This window comes from Pelophylax lessonae (assembly GCF_965119305.1).
Source record: "Pelophylax lessonae genome assembly, chromosome: 6".
Classification (NCBI taxonomy): domain Eukaryota; kingdom Metazoa; phylum Chordata; class Amphibia; order Anura; family Ranidae; genus Pelophylax; species Pelophylax lessonae.
Window position 1 is genome coordinate 324,137,882 of NC_138773.1, and position 16,616 is coordinate 324,154,497.

Below are 16,616 nucleotides of genomic sequence, written 5' to 3' on the forward strand. Positions count from 1 at the left end.
GCTGACACAGCCATTCACTGGGAAGATCAGTGTTCTACTGTTTCTATGCCTTCTGCTGACACACCCCCTGCGGAGCTGTTCACTGGAAAGATCAGTGTTCTGCTGTTTCTATGCCTCCTGCTGACACAGCCATTCACTGGGAAGATCAGTGTTCTGCTATTTCTATACCCCCTGCTGACATGCCCCCTGCGCAACCATTCACTGGGAAGATCAGTGTTCTGCTGTTCCTATGCCTCCTGCTGACATCACCCCCCCCCCCCCCCCCACACACAGCCATTCACTGGGAAGATCAGTGTTCTGCTGTTCCTATGCCTCCTGCTGACACCACCCCCCCCCTAACACACACACAGCCGTTCACTGGGAAGATCAGTGTTCTGCTGTTTCTATCCCTCCTGCTGACACACCCCTTGCGATCTGATTCATGTCTGAACTGACAGTTCGCACTGCGATATGCAAACTGATCTGGGGGGGTCGTTAACTTTGTATCGACACTCCCAGCGAGTCGCATATGGCAGTGTGAGCTGCCTGCGAGTTGAATGAGCTGCGGGAAGCCCGCAGTAGATTCGCAAGTTTCCCGCATTGCATATGTGTGAACCGGGGCTTTTGACTAAAATGCCATTTTCGTTTTAGTCTTATTTTAGTCATCTGAATTTTTTTAGTTTTAGTCATATTTTAGTCGACTAAAATCTCCAGTGCATTTTAGCCAACTACAAATGGAATGGGTTTAGGTAAATTGTAATATATTATTTAAACATTTCTCTAGAATTTCCAAACTAATTCTATACTCCTGGGGTAAAAATGGAATACAATGTTATTATTTCTGGTATTGGGGGTTGAACTCGCACTGCAGACACAGATTTATCCGCTGTGATAAATAATCTCTTTATAAATAAAACCGAGTTTCATAAACAAACAAAAATATTACTTTTTGACAAATAGAAGTGCATATACTGCGGCAGGTTGGCTCCGTCCCGCGAAACGGCGTAACCACCCATTCGCCACAGGGGGGAGCCAATCAACAAGTCTGGGGGCCGCGATCGCTCCCCGTGGAGACAGAACGGCGGTCTGCTGTTGTAAACAAAGCAGACCGCTATTCTTTCAGTTATGAACACAGAGATCCTCTTATTTAGGAACACAGGTCTCTGTGTTCATTCCATAAGCCCACCCCCCTCACAGTTAGAAAGCAACCCCTAGGGACACATTTAACCCTTTGATCGCCCCTGGTGTTAACTCCTTCCCGGCCAGTGTCATTAGTACAGTGACAGTGCATATTTTTAGCACTGATTACTGTAGTAATGTCACTGGTCCCCCCAAAAGTGTCAGTTAGGGATCCGATCTGTCCACCTAGTTTGTAGGCGCGATAACGTTTGCACAAACCAATCAAAATACGCTTATTGGGATTTTTTTTTACCAAAAATATGTGGCAGAATACAAATTGGTCTAAAATGATTAGGAAATTTGATTTTTAATTTTTCTTTTTTTTATTGGGAATATTTTATAGCAAAAAGTGAAAAATATTTTTTTTTTTCAGAATTGCATTGCCGCAGTCCCGCTAAAAATCGCAGATCGCCGCCATTACTAGTAAAAAAATAAAATAAATAAAAATGACATAAATCTTACCCGTAGTTTGTAGACACGATAATTTTTGCACAAACCAATCAATATACACTTATTGGGATTTGTTTTTACCAAAAATATGTAGCAGAATACAAATTGGCCTAAAATGATGAAAAAATTGGATTTTTAATTTTTTTTTTTTTTTATTGGGAATGTTATATAGCAGAATGTGAAAAATTGTTTATTTTTTTCAGAATTGTCGCTCTTTTTTTTTTAGAGTGCAAAAAATTTAAACCGCACAGGTGATCAAATACCACCAAATGAAATCTCTATTTGTGGGGAAAAAAGGACATCAATTTTATTCGGGTACAGCATCGCACGACTGTGCAAGTGTCCATTAAAATAACGCAGTGCCGAATCGCAAAGAATAGCCTGGTCATTAAAGGGGAAAAATCCTTCCGGTCCAGAAATGGTTAAAATACAAAAAAACCCCAAAAAACTGTAATCTCCATTGGCTGTGATGTCATCGCACATCATATGAATATATTACCAACATTAAATATTAAGAAAAAATACAAGAAAAGCCTTTTTTCTTATTTTTTCCCTTTTAGCAGCTCAGTAGACGCCCCTTACTTATGTTTATGCGGTGGTGCAATAAAGGTTTATACTTTAATGTGCGATTATTACATATAAAATTAAATAAAAAATAAATTACAGGCTCCGGATGGAATTCTTTTGCCCATTTAGAAATGGCCAGCGGGGGGAGTGGTCATTTTATGTCAATATTCAATTTATTTTTACTTATAGTCTTTTGACTAAAATGCCATTTTAGTTTTAGTCCTATTTTAGTCATCTGAATTGTTTTAGTCCTATTTTAGTCATCTGAATTGTTTTAGTCCTATTTTAGTCATCTGAATTATTTAAGTCCTATTTTAGTCATCTGAATTGTTTTAGTCCTATTTTAGTCATCTGAATTGTTTTAGTCCTATTTCAGTCATCTGAATTATTTTAGTCCTATTTTAGTCATCTGAATTGTTTTAGTCCTATTTTAGTCATCTGAATTGTTTTAGTCCTATTTTAGTCATCTGAATTGTTTTAGTCCTATTTCAGTCATCTGAATTGTTTTAGTCCTATTTTAGTCATCTGAATTGTTTTAGTCCTATTTTAGTCATCTGAATTGTTTTAGTCCTATTTTAGTCATCTGAATTGTTTTAGTCCTATTTCAGTCATCTGAATTATTTTAGTCCTATTTTAGTCATCTGAATTGTTTTAGTCCTATTTTAGTCATCTGAATTATTTTAGTCCTATTTTAGTCATCTGAATTATTTTAGTCCTATTTTAGTCATCTGAATTGTTTTAGTCCTATTTTAGTCATCTGAATTATTTAAGTCCTATTTTAGTCATCTGAATTATTTTAGTCCTATTTTAGTCATCTGAATTGTTTTAGTCCTATTTTAGTCATCTGAATTATTTAAGTCCTATTTTAGTCATCTGAATTGTTTTAGTCCTATTTTAGTCATCTGAATTGTTTTAGTCCTATTTCAGTCATCTGAATTATTTTAGTCCTATTTTAGTCATCTGAATTGTTTTAGTCCTATTTTAGTCATCTGAATTATTTTAGTCCTATTTTAGTCATCTGAATTATTTTAGTCCTATTTTAGTCATCTGAATTATTTAAGTCCTATTTTAGTCATCTGAATTGTTTTAGTCCTATTTTAGTCATCTGAATTGTTTTAGTCCTATTTTAGTTGACCAAAATAGTGTTAATTTAGTCCACGAAAATATTTTAATCCACGAAATTAACACTGGAGTGACGTCATCACGCCTAAGACCAATCAGATGGCCGGAGGGCGCGAAGCCGGAAGGAAGACGGGTGAACATGTCGGCCCTGTGAGCGGGCGGCACTGCGGGGGGCTTTGTTCTAAGGTAAGTATTTCATACAGTATGTGATGCCTTATTATGCTTTTGTCTTTCAGGTTATTATTTTTTAATTTTTTTAAATTTTTTGGGGAGTTTTAGAACCTCTTTAAATACCAGTGCAATGCATTCAAGCCCGGAACTCCAATGCGGACGCGTTGCAGCGCACAATACAAAAATACTTCATGTCTGTCTTTTGGATGTTTTGGTGTTGTTGGGCCGCCTTAACACATTGCATTGGAATGAGAAGAGCGCGCCCGCGTCCACATAACGCACCCCATCGGAAAAGCGTGAACCCAGCCTCTTGAAGTCTCCCCTGTGACCAATAGGAAGCTCTCTGAGGAGCACACGGAACGCTGCGTCCATTAACCCTTTCCTGGAGAGGTGTCTGCAGGCGGTGGAGGGTCCGTCCGCTCCTTTCTCCTGCAGCTCTGGATACTGTGGCAGCTGCCTTGTGTATACTATAACAATCCGCATTGTTTTCCTGTAACACGAGGCCGCCAGAGCACGACGTCTTCCCGTATCAATGTCTCCCAGACAATGCCCGCAGCAGCCGCTTAAAGGGCCAGCGGCAGCTTTTCCAGCCGGCCTGTCACCCCAGAACGTTCTACGAGCCCGGAGATCAGCAGAGCGACTCCGAACTGTTACTGTAACCGACGATATACGGGCGACGTCTGCGACAATGGTTCCTAAACATAATGAAACCGGGAGCCGCAAATTGAAGATGTACAATGAAATATAGAGATAATAGATAATATATACATAATTCATTATATTATATTATATTTTATTATATTACATAATATTACATTACATTATATCACATTATATTATATTACAATATTTTATATTATATTACTTTATATTATATTATATTCCATTATATTAGATTACATTATATTACATTATATTATATTACATTATATTTTATTATAGTACAATGTGGGGGAGGTGTTCTGTAGTCTTCAGAGATAGCTGGGTACAATGTAACACTAACTCACTGTAATGTATCTATGGAGGAGCAGCGTTGTTACTTCAGGGCAGGACAAGAGAACACCTCCCCCTCCTCCTCATGTCTACAACATAATATGCAATCTCAGAACTGAAACCCTAAAACATTTAGTGTGCTTGTGCCCAGCACCCTAGGTCAGGACTATGTAACACCTCCCCCTCTCCTCATGTTCACAATGTGAGGGAGGTCCTCTGTTTTCTGCATAGATAGCTGGGCACAATGTAACACTCAGTCACTGTACAGTATTTACTGAGGAGCAGTGTTGTCACCCTAGGGCAGGACTATAGAACACCGCCCCCCTCTCCTCATGTTCACAATGTAAAGGGGGGTTCTGTAGTCCACAGAGATAGCTGGGTATAATGTAACACTCACTGACTGTACTGTATCTATGGAGGAGCAGTGTTGTCACCCTAGGGCAGAACTATAGAACACCTCCCCCCTATCCTCATGTCCACAATGTGAGGGAGGTCCTCTGTTTTCTGCATAGATAGCTGGGCTCAATGTAACACTCACTCACTGTACTGTATCTACTGAGGAGCAGTGTTGTCACCCCAGGGCAGAACTATAGAACACCTCCCCCTCGCCTTATGTTCACAATGTAAAGGGGGGTTTTGTAGTCCACAGAGATAGCTGGGCACAATGTAACACTCATTTACTGTACTGTATCTACGGAGGAGATTGTGAGCTTGTACCCAGCCCCCGACTTCATCTTACTGACAAATGTAACACTAAGGCTGCCCATACATCTTCAATTTTCTTGTACAATTTTCTGTTCAATTTTATCAAAATCCATATAAAATGAGGTCAAAACTAAACAACGCTTTCAATTGTATCCTATAAGTCAGGCCTTTGTACTACATAGTAAAAGGTAATCTACAGAAAATCTACAGAAAATTGTATAATGTATGGCCGGCCCAACCACAGAGGAGGATAATTCTGCATCATTGGAGGTGAAGGTTTCATCTTCCTGGATTAAATCAGATTTCCTCGGTTAGTAAATTCTTCCACAAGTGTCTGACTGTTAGAAGCCCCAATGATGATTCTAGAGAGAGCGATCGGCTTAAAGTGTAACTCCACTTCTGTTGAGAAAAAAACCTCCCCCTCGGGGTGATCTCTGTACATTGCAGGGATTATAACAAACTTTGTTGCAGATTCCGACCTTTTATTATTCTGATTAAATCATTGTTTGTTCCTCTGTGCTGAGTGGGTCTAATTGGAGTTGTTTCATAATCATCAATCAGCTGTGGCAGCTGCAGGGCTCTAATTAGGAAATCTGCTGGGCCTGCATCCCTTTAGACGTGTTCCTATTGGGAGAATCTCACCAAAAATGACATTTCTGTTGCAGGGGATGCCAGAAATCTGACTTGTATCTTAGTGCAGACTTCTGGGAAAATTGGTGAGCCAATCACACAAGCAGGAAATGATGTTTCTGGGGGTGTGGTCAGTATGCATTCTGTGTACAGAACAGCTCCAGGCGGCCATATTGTATTACATTTTCAGAAAATTACAACAGCTGCAGATTGAAAAGGAAAGTTCATTTTTAATAACATTCAATTACAATATGATTTGTGTCGCACTTGTATACGCTATATTGTTTTTTCTTTATTCACTGATTTTTTCCCCGCGAAAGTGGAGTTATCCTTTAACCGCTTACGGGCCGCACGCCGCAGTTTTATGTCGGTACTTTGGCATTAAATACCGAAATTATGGCAGCAGATAGCAGCCACAACCCCAGTATTTTTTTAAACAGCAGGTGGTCCGCTTTAACAAAAAGGTGACTTCACTCCACTCCACTCTATGGCCTTGGAGGACCGGAGCGACATCATACGTCGCTTCCTAGCAACAGATTATAGAGCCCATATTTTTTAGCATGAAAAAAAATTACTTTTTTTTTTTTTCTTTTTTAGTGTAGATGTGAGGTGTGAGGTCTTTTTGACCCCCAGATCTCACATTAAAGAGGACCTTTCCTGCTTATTTCTATTACAAAGGATGTTTACCTTCCTGGTAATCGGAATAAAAGTGATCAAAATAAAAAAAAAAAAAAAAACAGCATAAAAATAAAAAATAAAAGATAAAATAAATAGGAAAAAAAAATTAACGCACCCCACCCCTGTTAGCTCGCGTGCAGAAGCGAACGCATACGCAAGTCCCGCCCACATATGTAAACGGTGTTCAAACCACACATGTGAGGTATCGCTGCGATCGTTAGAGAGAGAGTAATAATTCTATCGCTAGACCTCCTCTGTAACTCTAAACTGGTAACCTGTAGAAATTTTTAAATCATCGCCTTTGGAGATTTTTAAGTACCAATGTTTGTCGCCATTCCAAGAACGTGCGCAATTTTGAAGCATGACATGTTGGGTATCTATTTACTCGGCGTAACATTCTCGTTCACATTATAGAAAAAATTGGGCTAATTTTACTGGTTTCTTTTTTTCTAATTTAAAAAAGTGTATTTTTTGCAAATAAATTGCGTTTGGAAGACCGCTGCGCAAATACGGTGTGATAAAAAATATTGCAACAAATATATATATATAAAAGGATGGGGGGAAGTACCGCGCTTCAGGGAAAATATCTGGTGTGTATAAGACCCCGTTCACACTGGGGCGAGCCAACTTTTCCGGGCGACCTGTGAAGTCGCGGAGCGGCCAGCACGGACTTCATATAATTGAAGTCAATCCAGGTCGCCCCAAAGAAGCTCCGGACCCTTTTTCTAAGTCGGAGCGACTTGTGTCGCTCCTATTAGAACGGGTCCACAGCTTCTCTATGGCAGGCGACCTACGGCGACCTGTCAGGCGACCAGGTCACCTGACAGGTCGCCCCAGTGTGAACTGGCTCTTAAATAAATAAGTGAATAGGATAATAGTTTGTATATATATAAAATTGCAACAATCAATAATAAATAAAATAAATATGCACAGTGATAGTGTTAAATAAATCTTGTGTAGTGTCTTCTCTATGAGTACAAGAATATATAAATATTCTCTTTATAAATATAAAGATAATTATAAATATAAATATAATATAAATATACCTCTGAAGACAGCGCGAGACTCACACCCATACACACACACACACACACACTATATATATATATATATATATATATATATATATATATATATATATATATATATATATATAATTTCTTTTTTTTTTTTTAGCAGAGATGCAGAGACCCTAGAGAAAAAAATATATATATAATGTTTGGGGGTTCTAAGTAATTTTCTAGCAAAAAAAATTGATTTTAACTTGTAAACAACAAGTGTCAGAAAAAGGCCCGGTCCAGAAGTGGTTAATAAATATAACAGCACAAGGAGTGAAGCACGCAGTGCACACAGCAACCAATCAGGATCCATCGTGTTCTGGTGTGAATTGTGATTGGGCGGTTCTAACATGGCGGGGGAGATTTTTTTTATAATAAGGTGTCACTACAAAGAGTGCTGAGTGATTCTCTCCAAATTCAACTCCAGAGGAGACTTTGTATTCAGTTATGAATAACATGGAAAGATACTTTCTTGGCTTTATACTCCAGCTTTGCCCCTCACTTCCTGTCCCGGTGACACCAAGTGTGTCATGGAGCACCAGGGTGTCACCAAGGCAGGAAGTGAGGGGGCATCTCACAGACAGCAATAAAAGCCTGACTAATCTGAGATTCTAAAGTGCCACATCACAAACTAATAATCCAGATGCAAAATAAATCCAATGTCAAATCAAATCGAAGACTTTATATTAGACGCTTGAAGCTTTGGGGGGGGGGGGGGGGGGCAGAATTCGCCACCTTCATCGGGGCTGCAAGTGCAGCACCAAAGGATATAATAAAGTAGCGCATGCTTCCCCAGTGAACAGATATCAAATACAATCAATGCATGAAAAACACATCAATTTCTAAATAAACAACCGTCAGTAAATTGGAAAACCAGAATCAGAAAATGAAATGTTCACAATTGAAAAAGTATAAAAAAGGTTAGAAAACGACTGGAGATAATAACAGAAATATATATGAATTGAATATACTATAAAAATCATAATAGTAATAATATTGACAGAAGTGTAATAATAATAATAAACATTTTATATTATCCTTATTATAAAACAATAATAATAATAACAATATAGAATGTTAATAAGAATGTTAAAATTTTAATTTTCTGTTAAAAATGACAATATATATATACAAGTTTATAGTAAATTATATATTTTACAAAGTTTTATTAAGAATTGTGATTGTGCAATATTCCACTGGAAGTCAATTTATAACCATAAACTCAATATCAACATTCTCTCTCTCTCTCTATATATATATATATATATATATATATATATATACACTGCTCAAAAAAATGAAAGGAACACTTTGAAAACACATCAGATCTCAATAGTGAAAAATCTAATGCTGGATATCTATACTGGTATGGACTGGAGAATGTGTTAGGATCTATACTGGTATGGACTGGGCAATATGTTAGGTTCTATACTGGTACGGACTGGGCAATATGTTAGGTTCTATACTGGTATGGACTGGGTAATGTGTTAGGATCTATACTGGTAAGGACTGGGTAATGTGTTAGGATCTATACTGGTAAGGACTGGGTAATGTGTTAGGATATATACTGGTATGGACTGGGTAATGTGTTAGGATCTATACTGGTATGGACTGGGTAATGTGTTAGGATCTATACTGGTATGGACTGGGTAATGTGTTAGGATCTATACTGGTATGGACTTGGTAATGTGTTAGGATCTATACTGGTATGGACTGGGTAATGTGTTAGGACCTATACTGGTATGGACTGGGTAATGTGTTAGGATATTTACTGGTATGGACTGGGTAATGTGTTAGGATCTATACTGGTATGGACTGGGTAATGTGTTAGGATCTATACTGGTATGGACTGGGTAATGTGTTAGGATCTATACTGGTATGGACTGGGTAATGTGTTAGGATCTATACTGATATGGACTGGGTAATGTGTTAGGATCTATACTGGTATGAACTGGGTAATGTGTTAGGATCTATACTGGTATGGACTGGGTGATGTGTTAGGATCTATACTGGTATAGACTGGGTTATGTGTTAGGATCTATACTGGTATGGACTGGGTAATGTGTTAGGATCTATACTGGCATGGACTGGGGAATGTGTTAGGATCTATACTGGTATGGACTGGGTAATGTTAGGATATATACTGGTGTGGACTGGGTAATATGTTAGGATCTATACTGGCATGGACTGGGAATGTGTTGGTATCTATACTGGCATGGACTGGGAATGTGTTGGTATCTATACTGGCATGGACTGGGAATGTGTTGGTATCTATACTGGCATGGACTGGGAATGTGTTGGGATCTAGGCATCCTTTGCAACATATTTGATACTATGAGAAGAATTCATCAAAACTGGAGCAGCCAGAATCTGGGGCAGTTGTTTATGACAACCAATCAGCTTCTATCTTTTATCTTCAAAGCTTAACACAACAAGCTGAAGATAGATGCTGATTGGTTGCCATCCACAGCTGCTCCAGATTCAGGCTGATCCAGTTTTGATAAATTCCCTCCCTATGTAACAACAAAGAGATCTGAACAGAACAACAAGCTATCAGAGGACCTGTGGTTTGTCCCCCAGCATGGAGACTTGCAGCGGGGGAGAACTCAGTCACACTCCCCCAAGGAGGCGGAACATCTTTTAGCACAAAGTATGGAGGCAAAGGACACGCCCCCTGCCGCACAGGTAGAAGAATCGCAAAGAATTACGAAGCATTTATGCTAAAATTACAAATACAGAAATAAAAACAAAAAAAGAATTGTGACGCAAACAGTGATTGGTTGAACCCAGGAGGACTTTTTTTCACCCGGCCGTTTCCTTTATAAAATGGGAAATGCGATTGCTGGGAGGATGGGGGAGGGGTCAGTGCAGAATGACCTTTTTTTTGTCTTTACACCCAGAAATGGACGCATCGAATCTCGCAGCTTCCAGACGCGGCGGCCGCATTCGTTTTATTCTATCACGCTCTCACCTGGTGATCCCGCCAGTAATTCACTTCCTGTGCTGAGGTGACAACGCTCAGTCATTGCGCTGTGTCTATGGAGAAGCAGCATTGTCATTCCTAGGACAGGACTACAATACACCTCCCCCTCTCCATAACTTTTGGGAGAGGTGCTCTGTGGTTCACAGAGATAGCTGGGAACAATGTAAACGCTCACCCGCTGTACAGTGTCTATGGAAGATCACCACTGTCACCCAAGACCAGACTACAGAACATCTCCACTCTCTCTAAAACATAGAGGGGAGGTGTTCTGTAGTTCATGAAATAGCTAGGAACAATGTAAACACTCACCCACTGTACAGTGTCTATGGAAGATCAGCACTGTCATCCTAAAACCAGACTACAGAACACCTCCACCCTCTCTATAACATAGAGGGGAGTTGTTCTGTAGTTCATTAAATAGCTGGGGACAATTTAAATTCTCACCCGCTGTACAGTGTCTATAGAAGATCACCACTGTCACCCTAGGCCCAGGCTACAGAACACCTTCCCCTCTCTATACCATAGGGGAGAGGTGTTCTGTAGTTCATTAAATAGCTGGGAACGATGTAATGCTCATTTGCAGTACAGTATCTATGGGAGATCAGCACTATCAACCTAGTGCCAGACTACAGAACACCCTCCCCCCCCCTCTCTGCATGTCCATAAAATGGCGGGAGGTGTGCTGTAGTCCACAGCACAGAGATAGCTGGTAACAATGTAATCCTCACTCACTGCACTCTATGGAGGGGCAGCCTTGTTACCCAACTACAGAACACCTCCATAACACAAGTTTCAAGGGTGCTGGATTTCTGGCAGGATCAACAGGTATTTCCTTTACTCTCAGGAATTATACAGAGCCGAAAAAAAGAAAATGAATGCGGCCGCCACATCTGAGGATCGGCGAGCTGCAACATACGGGACATCCTAGTGATTGGGTTCAATATCAGAATTATCTATAGAGGGGCATACATTAGACTGAGGAGGGAAGGGGGATGGGGGGGGGGCTTTGGTTCCAAAAAGTTGGGACCGATGAGTTCAGCCAATCAGCTCACCGCCAGCCAGTGACATCACAACACCAACCCATATGACCCGCACACCCACTCTGTGTGTCCTGGTGACCCCGTTACAGGAAGAGAGGGCAAATCCTCCAGACGGGGACACTTGGGAGATTTCCTCTTACTTCCTGTTTGTGTCTCTCTGAAAGGAAGTGAGGGGAAATCTCCCTGACGGGACACCAAACAGCCGACAGTTTTATTCCACGCTCCATCCAAAAATAAAAAAGTTACATTTTCACATATTTTTTTTTTAAAAGAAACATTTTTATTTTAGTTTTGGATAAAGTGAGGAAGTCTTAAATTCTCTGTCAGGCTTTTATTGAGATTTTCTCTAATTTTCTGTCCCCGTGGTGATACCCGAAAAAAAGCAGTTAAGCGGCTCATGTGACTTTTTGACGCATTCATTTTTGCATTTTTTCTTACTGCGCATTTTTTTTTTTTTTTTTTTTAGCGATAGCGCAGCCTATCCTTCATTTTTGCGTTTTTCCGTACTGCACATTTTTTTTTTTTTTGGGGTTGGGCAGCCTATCCTTCATTTTTGCGTTTTTTTTCTTACTGCGCATTTTTTTTTTTTTTTTTAGCGATAGCGCAGCCTATCCTTTTTTTTTTCGTTTTTCCGTACTGCACATTTTTTTTTTTTTAGCGATAGGGCAGCCTATCCTTCATTTTTTCATTTTGTTCTTACTGCGCATTTTTTTTTTTTTTTGCGATAGCGCAGCCTATCCTTCATTTTTGCGTCTTTTTCTTACTGCGCATTTTTTTTTTTTTGCGATAGCGCAGCCTATCCTTCATTTTTGCATTTTTTCTTACTGCGCATTTTTTTTTTTTTTTTTTTGTTTTAGTGATAGCGCAGCCTATCCTTCATTTTTGCATTTTTTCTTACTGCGCATTTCTTTTTTTTTTTTTTTTTTTGCGATAGCGCAGCCTATCCTTCATTTTTGCATTTTTTCTTACTGCGCATTTTTTTTTTTTTTTTTTTTGCGATAGCGCAGCCTATCCTTCATTTTTGCGTTTTTTCTTACAGCGCATTTTTTTTTTTTTAGCGATAGCGCAGCCTATCCTTTTCACAAGGCTGCCCTACGTGCAAAAAAAAAAAAAAAAAGCGGCAAAGCGGCTCATGTGACTTTTTGCCGCATTCATTTTTGCGTTTCTTCTTATTTTGGCTTATTTTGCAGCATTTGTTGCAAGTTTTTTCACGCGGCAAAACATGCGTCTGCTTGCCGCTTTGGCAGTTCCCAATAAATGCCGACGATGACGCGATTTTGCTCCGCCTAAAATACGCAAATCATTTTTGTGACAAACGCACCAAAGTAGCTCATGTAGCATTTTCGGCGAATTAACTTTTTGGAGTACTTTTTACCGTGCATTTTGCGGCGTTTGTTGCGTGCTTCTGCTTGCCATTAGCAAAGCATGGCACCTCAAACGCGATGCTGATTTTGCTCCACCCAAAACAGACCAACATTTTTTGAGACAATCGCAGCAAAGTAGCTTATGTAGCTTTTTGCCGCATTCACTTTGTTTGCGCTCTTTTTAGCACGCATTTTGCCATGTTCATTGCGTTTCTCCACCCAAAACAAGTTATTTTTGTGACAAATGCAGCAAAGTAACTCATGTAGCTTTTTGCCGCATTCACTTTTTTTGCGCTCCTTTAAGTGCACATTTCGTCGCGCTTGCTGCGCGTGTCTGCTTGCCGTTAGCAACAAATGGCACCCCAAACGCGACGCACGTTTTGTTCCGCCCAAGACAGACAAATAATTTTTTTTGATAAACGCAGCAAAGTAACTCATGTAACTTTTTGGATTTTTTTTTTAATGCGCATTTTCCCGTGTTTGTGGCGTGTGTCTGCTTGATGTTAACAACGAATGGCACCCCAAAAGCGATGCCCGTTTTGCTCCGCCCAAAAACAGACAAAGTAGCTTTTTGCCGCATTCACTTTTTTTGCAGTCTTTTTAGCGCACATTTTGCCGCACTTCCTGCCCATGTCTGCTTGCCGTTAGCAACGAATGGCACCCCAATTTTGCTTCGCCCAAAACCGACAAATAGTTTTTGGGACAAACGTACCAAAGTAGCTCATGTAGCTTTTTGCCACCTTAACACTTTTGCACTCTTTTTAACGCAAATTTGCTGCATCTGTTAATCACGTCTGCTTGCCGCGTTTGTTGCGTATGGCTGCTTGCCGCTTTTGGCTGCTTGCTGAGTTTTTTGCGTGAGTCTGCTTTCTGCGTTTGTTGCATATATTTGCTAGCTGCATTTGTTGCGTGCATCTACTTGCCGTGTTTGTTGCGTGCGCCTGCTTTCCGCGTTTGTTGGGTTTGTCTGCTTCCCGCGTGCATTTGCTTGCCACGTTTGTTGTGGGCATCTGCTTGCTGCGTTTGTTGCGTGCGTCTGCGTCTGTTGCGTGCGTCTTCTTGCTGCGTTTGTTGCGTGCGTCTGCGTTTGCTGTGTGCGTCTGCCTGTCGCGTTTGTGCATGTGTCTGTTTGCTGCATTTGTTACGTGCGTCTGTTTTCCACGTTTGTTGCGTGCGTCTGCTTGCTGTGTTTCTTGTGGGCATCTGCTTTCCGCGTTTATTGCATGCGTCTGCTTTCCACGTTTATTGCGTGTGTCTACATTCCAGGTTTGTTTTGTGCGTCTGCTTTCCGCATTTGTTGCGTTTTTTACGTGCGCCTGTTTTCCGCATTTGTTGCGTGTGTCTGCTTTCCGCGTTTGTTGCGTGTGTCTGCTTTCCGCGTTTGTTGCGTGTTTCTGCTTTCCGCGTTTGCAACGTGTGTCTGCTTGCTGCGTTTTTTGCATGCGCCTGCTTTCCGCATTTGTTGCATGCGCCTGCTTTCCGCATTTGTTGTGTGTGTCTGCTTTCCGCGTTTGTTGCGTGTGTCTGCTTGCTGCATTTTTTGCATGCGCCTGCTTTTTGCCGCGTTTGTTGCGTGTGTCTGCTTTCCGCATTTGTTGCATGCGCCTGCTTTCCGCATTTGTTGTGTGTGTCTGCTTTCCGCGTTTGTTGCGTGTGTCTGCTTGCTGCATTTTTTGCCTGTGCCTGCTTTTTGCTGCGTTTGTTGTGTGTGTCTGCTTGCCGCGTTTGTTGCGTGCGTCTGCTTGCTGTGTTTTTTGCGTGCGTCTGCTTGCCGCGTTTGTTGTGGGCGTCTGTTTGCCGCATTTGGGGTGCCGTTGTCAACTAATAGTTTGTGGAATTGTACAATTTTGCGTGCGTTTACAAAACGCAAAGGCATGAAAGGAGCCTAAGTGTGGGGGAATCACCCCACTTGCCCAATAGACTGCAATAAAAACCTGGCGGGGGCTCCAACCCTCCACTTAAAACTGGTAAATGGTTTCTGGCTTTAAAGCGGCGTAAACGGGCGACAGAATTTCTGGGGACAGAAATAAAGGAAAGTCATTACAGAGTTACCCCGGGAGAAGACTCAGTCGGTTCTAACGAAGGTGGGCGGAATTCCCCCGGAATGTTCCGTCTATCTGGAAAAACTGGAAAGTCTGCGATTTCTGACCTTTGCGGACCGGCAGCGGCCGGTCGTCCTTTGTCTCGGGAAGTCTCACGGATGGAAGAATCGGCTGGATACAAAGTAACGACCTTTTCACGTTATAAATGCGCAATCGTCGTCTGTCAGCCCTCGCTGTTAACCCCTCAGTGACCCCGGCACACGTGTCATACCTGCACACACTTCATACATGACAAAGGTCAGCTCTGGTAGTCTTTGTTAGGTATCCAGTGGCCCCGGGGGCCCCCAGCATTGTGTCATTCCAGGCATGCACACAATGGAATGTCATAACATCCCGGATAATAGAGACGGCAATGACAGAGAGACTTACCATTGTCAGGGGGGTGTGTGCGTCCTCATTGCGCAGTGTGCGCCCCATCACCTCCCAGTCCAGGCGAGGCGCACTCCGTATTCCAGGATCCCCAAAGCATTGTTCTCAGCACCAGTACCACCTGAGCCCTGTCACCGTCCACAACCCGACACCCTGCAGTATGATTTATAGTGTGCAGAGTGTGTTATCCTGTGTGCTCTACACTGTCTATTATACTGACTAATAGTATAAGTATTGTGCAGTGTGTTATATTATGCTGTATGTAGTATTATGCAGTGTGTAATATTATGCTGTATGTAGTATTGTGCAGTGTGTAATATTATGCTGTATGTAGTATTGTGCAGTGTGTTATATTATGCTGTATGTAGTATTGTGCAGTGTGTTATATTATGCTGTATGTAGTATTGTGCAGTGTGTAATATTATGCTGTATGTAGTATTGTGCAGTGTGTAATATTATGCTGTATGTAGTATTGTGCAGTGTGTTATATTATGCTGTATGTAGTATTGTGCAGTGTGTAATATTATGCTGTATGTAGTATTGTGCAGTGTGTAATATTATGCTGTATGTAGTATTGTGCAGTGTGTAATATTATGCTGTATGTAGTATTGTGCAGTGTGTTATATTATGCTGTATGTAGTATTGTGCAGTGTGTAATATTATGCTGTATGTAGTATTGTGCAGTGTGTAATATTATGCTGTATGTAGTATTGTGCAGTGTGTAATATTATGCTGTATGTAGTATTGTGCAGTGCGTAATATTATGCTGTATGTAGTATTGTGCAGTGTGCATGTGTTATAATATAAAGTATATGTGCTATATTGTGCATTGTGTGTTATATTTGCTGTGTGCAGTGTTAGGTAGTGTTTGTGTTATATTATGCAGTGTATAGCATTGCCCTGTGTGTGTTGTACATTGGTGTGTGTATTATTGTGTAGCAAGTGTGTTAGATTACATAGTATAGTATTGTGCAATGTGTTTGTTATATTATGCTGCGTGTCATATTAAGTAGTGTGTATGCCACGTGAAGTATTGCGCAGTGTATATATTTTGCTGCGTGTTATATCATGCATATAGTGCAGTGTGTAGTATCGTACACTGTGTTTTAGTGTGCAGTGTGTAGTATTGTATAATGTGTATTACTGTGTCACGTGTCGTATTGTACAGTGTGTTATATTCTGCAGTGTGTAGTATTGTGTGATGTGCAGTATGGTATAGTGTATGT

At 40.7% G+C, this 16,616-nt stretch overlaps 1 protein-coding gene across 1 annotated transcript in view; it reads right to left on the reverse strand.

The window, feature by feature from the left end:
- LOC309559053 (uncharacterized protein) overlaps window positions 1-15,581 on the reverse strand; it is a 156,470-nt gene extending 140,889 nt beyond the window's left edge. Inside the window, exon 1 of the mRNA XM_082262185.1 lies at window positions 15,391-15,581. The gene's annotated coding sequence lies outside the window, so the exon portion shown is untranslated. The remainder of the gene's footprint in view (window positions 1-15,390) is intronic.
- Window positions 15,582-16,616: the final 1,035 nt, after the last annotated feature.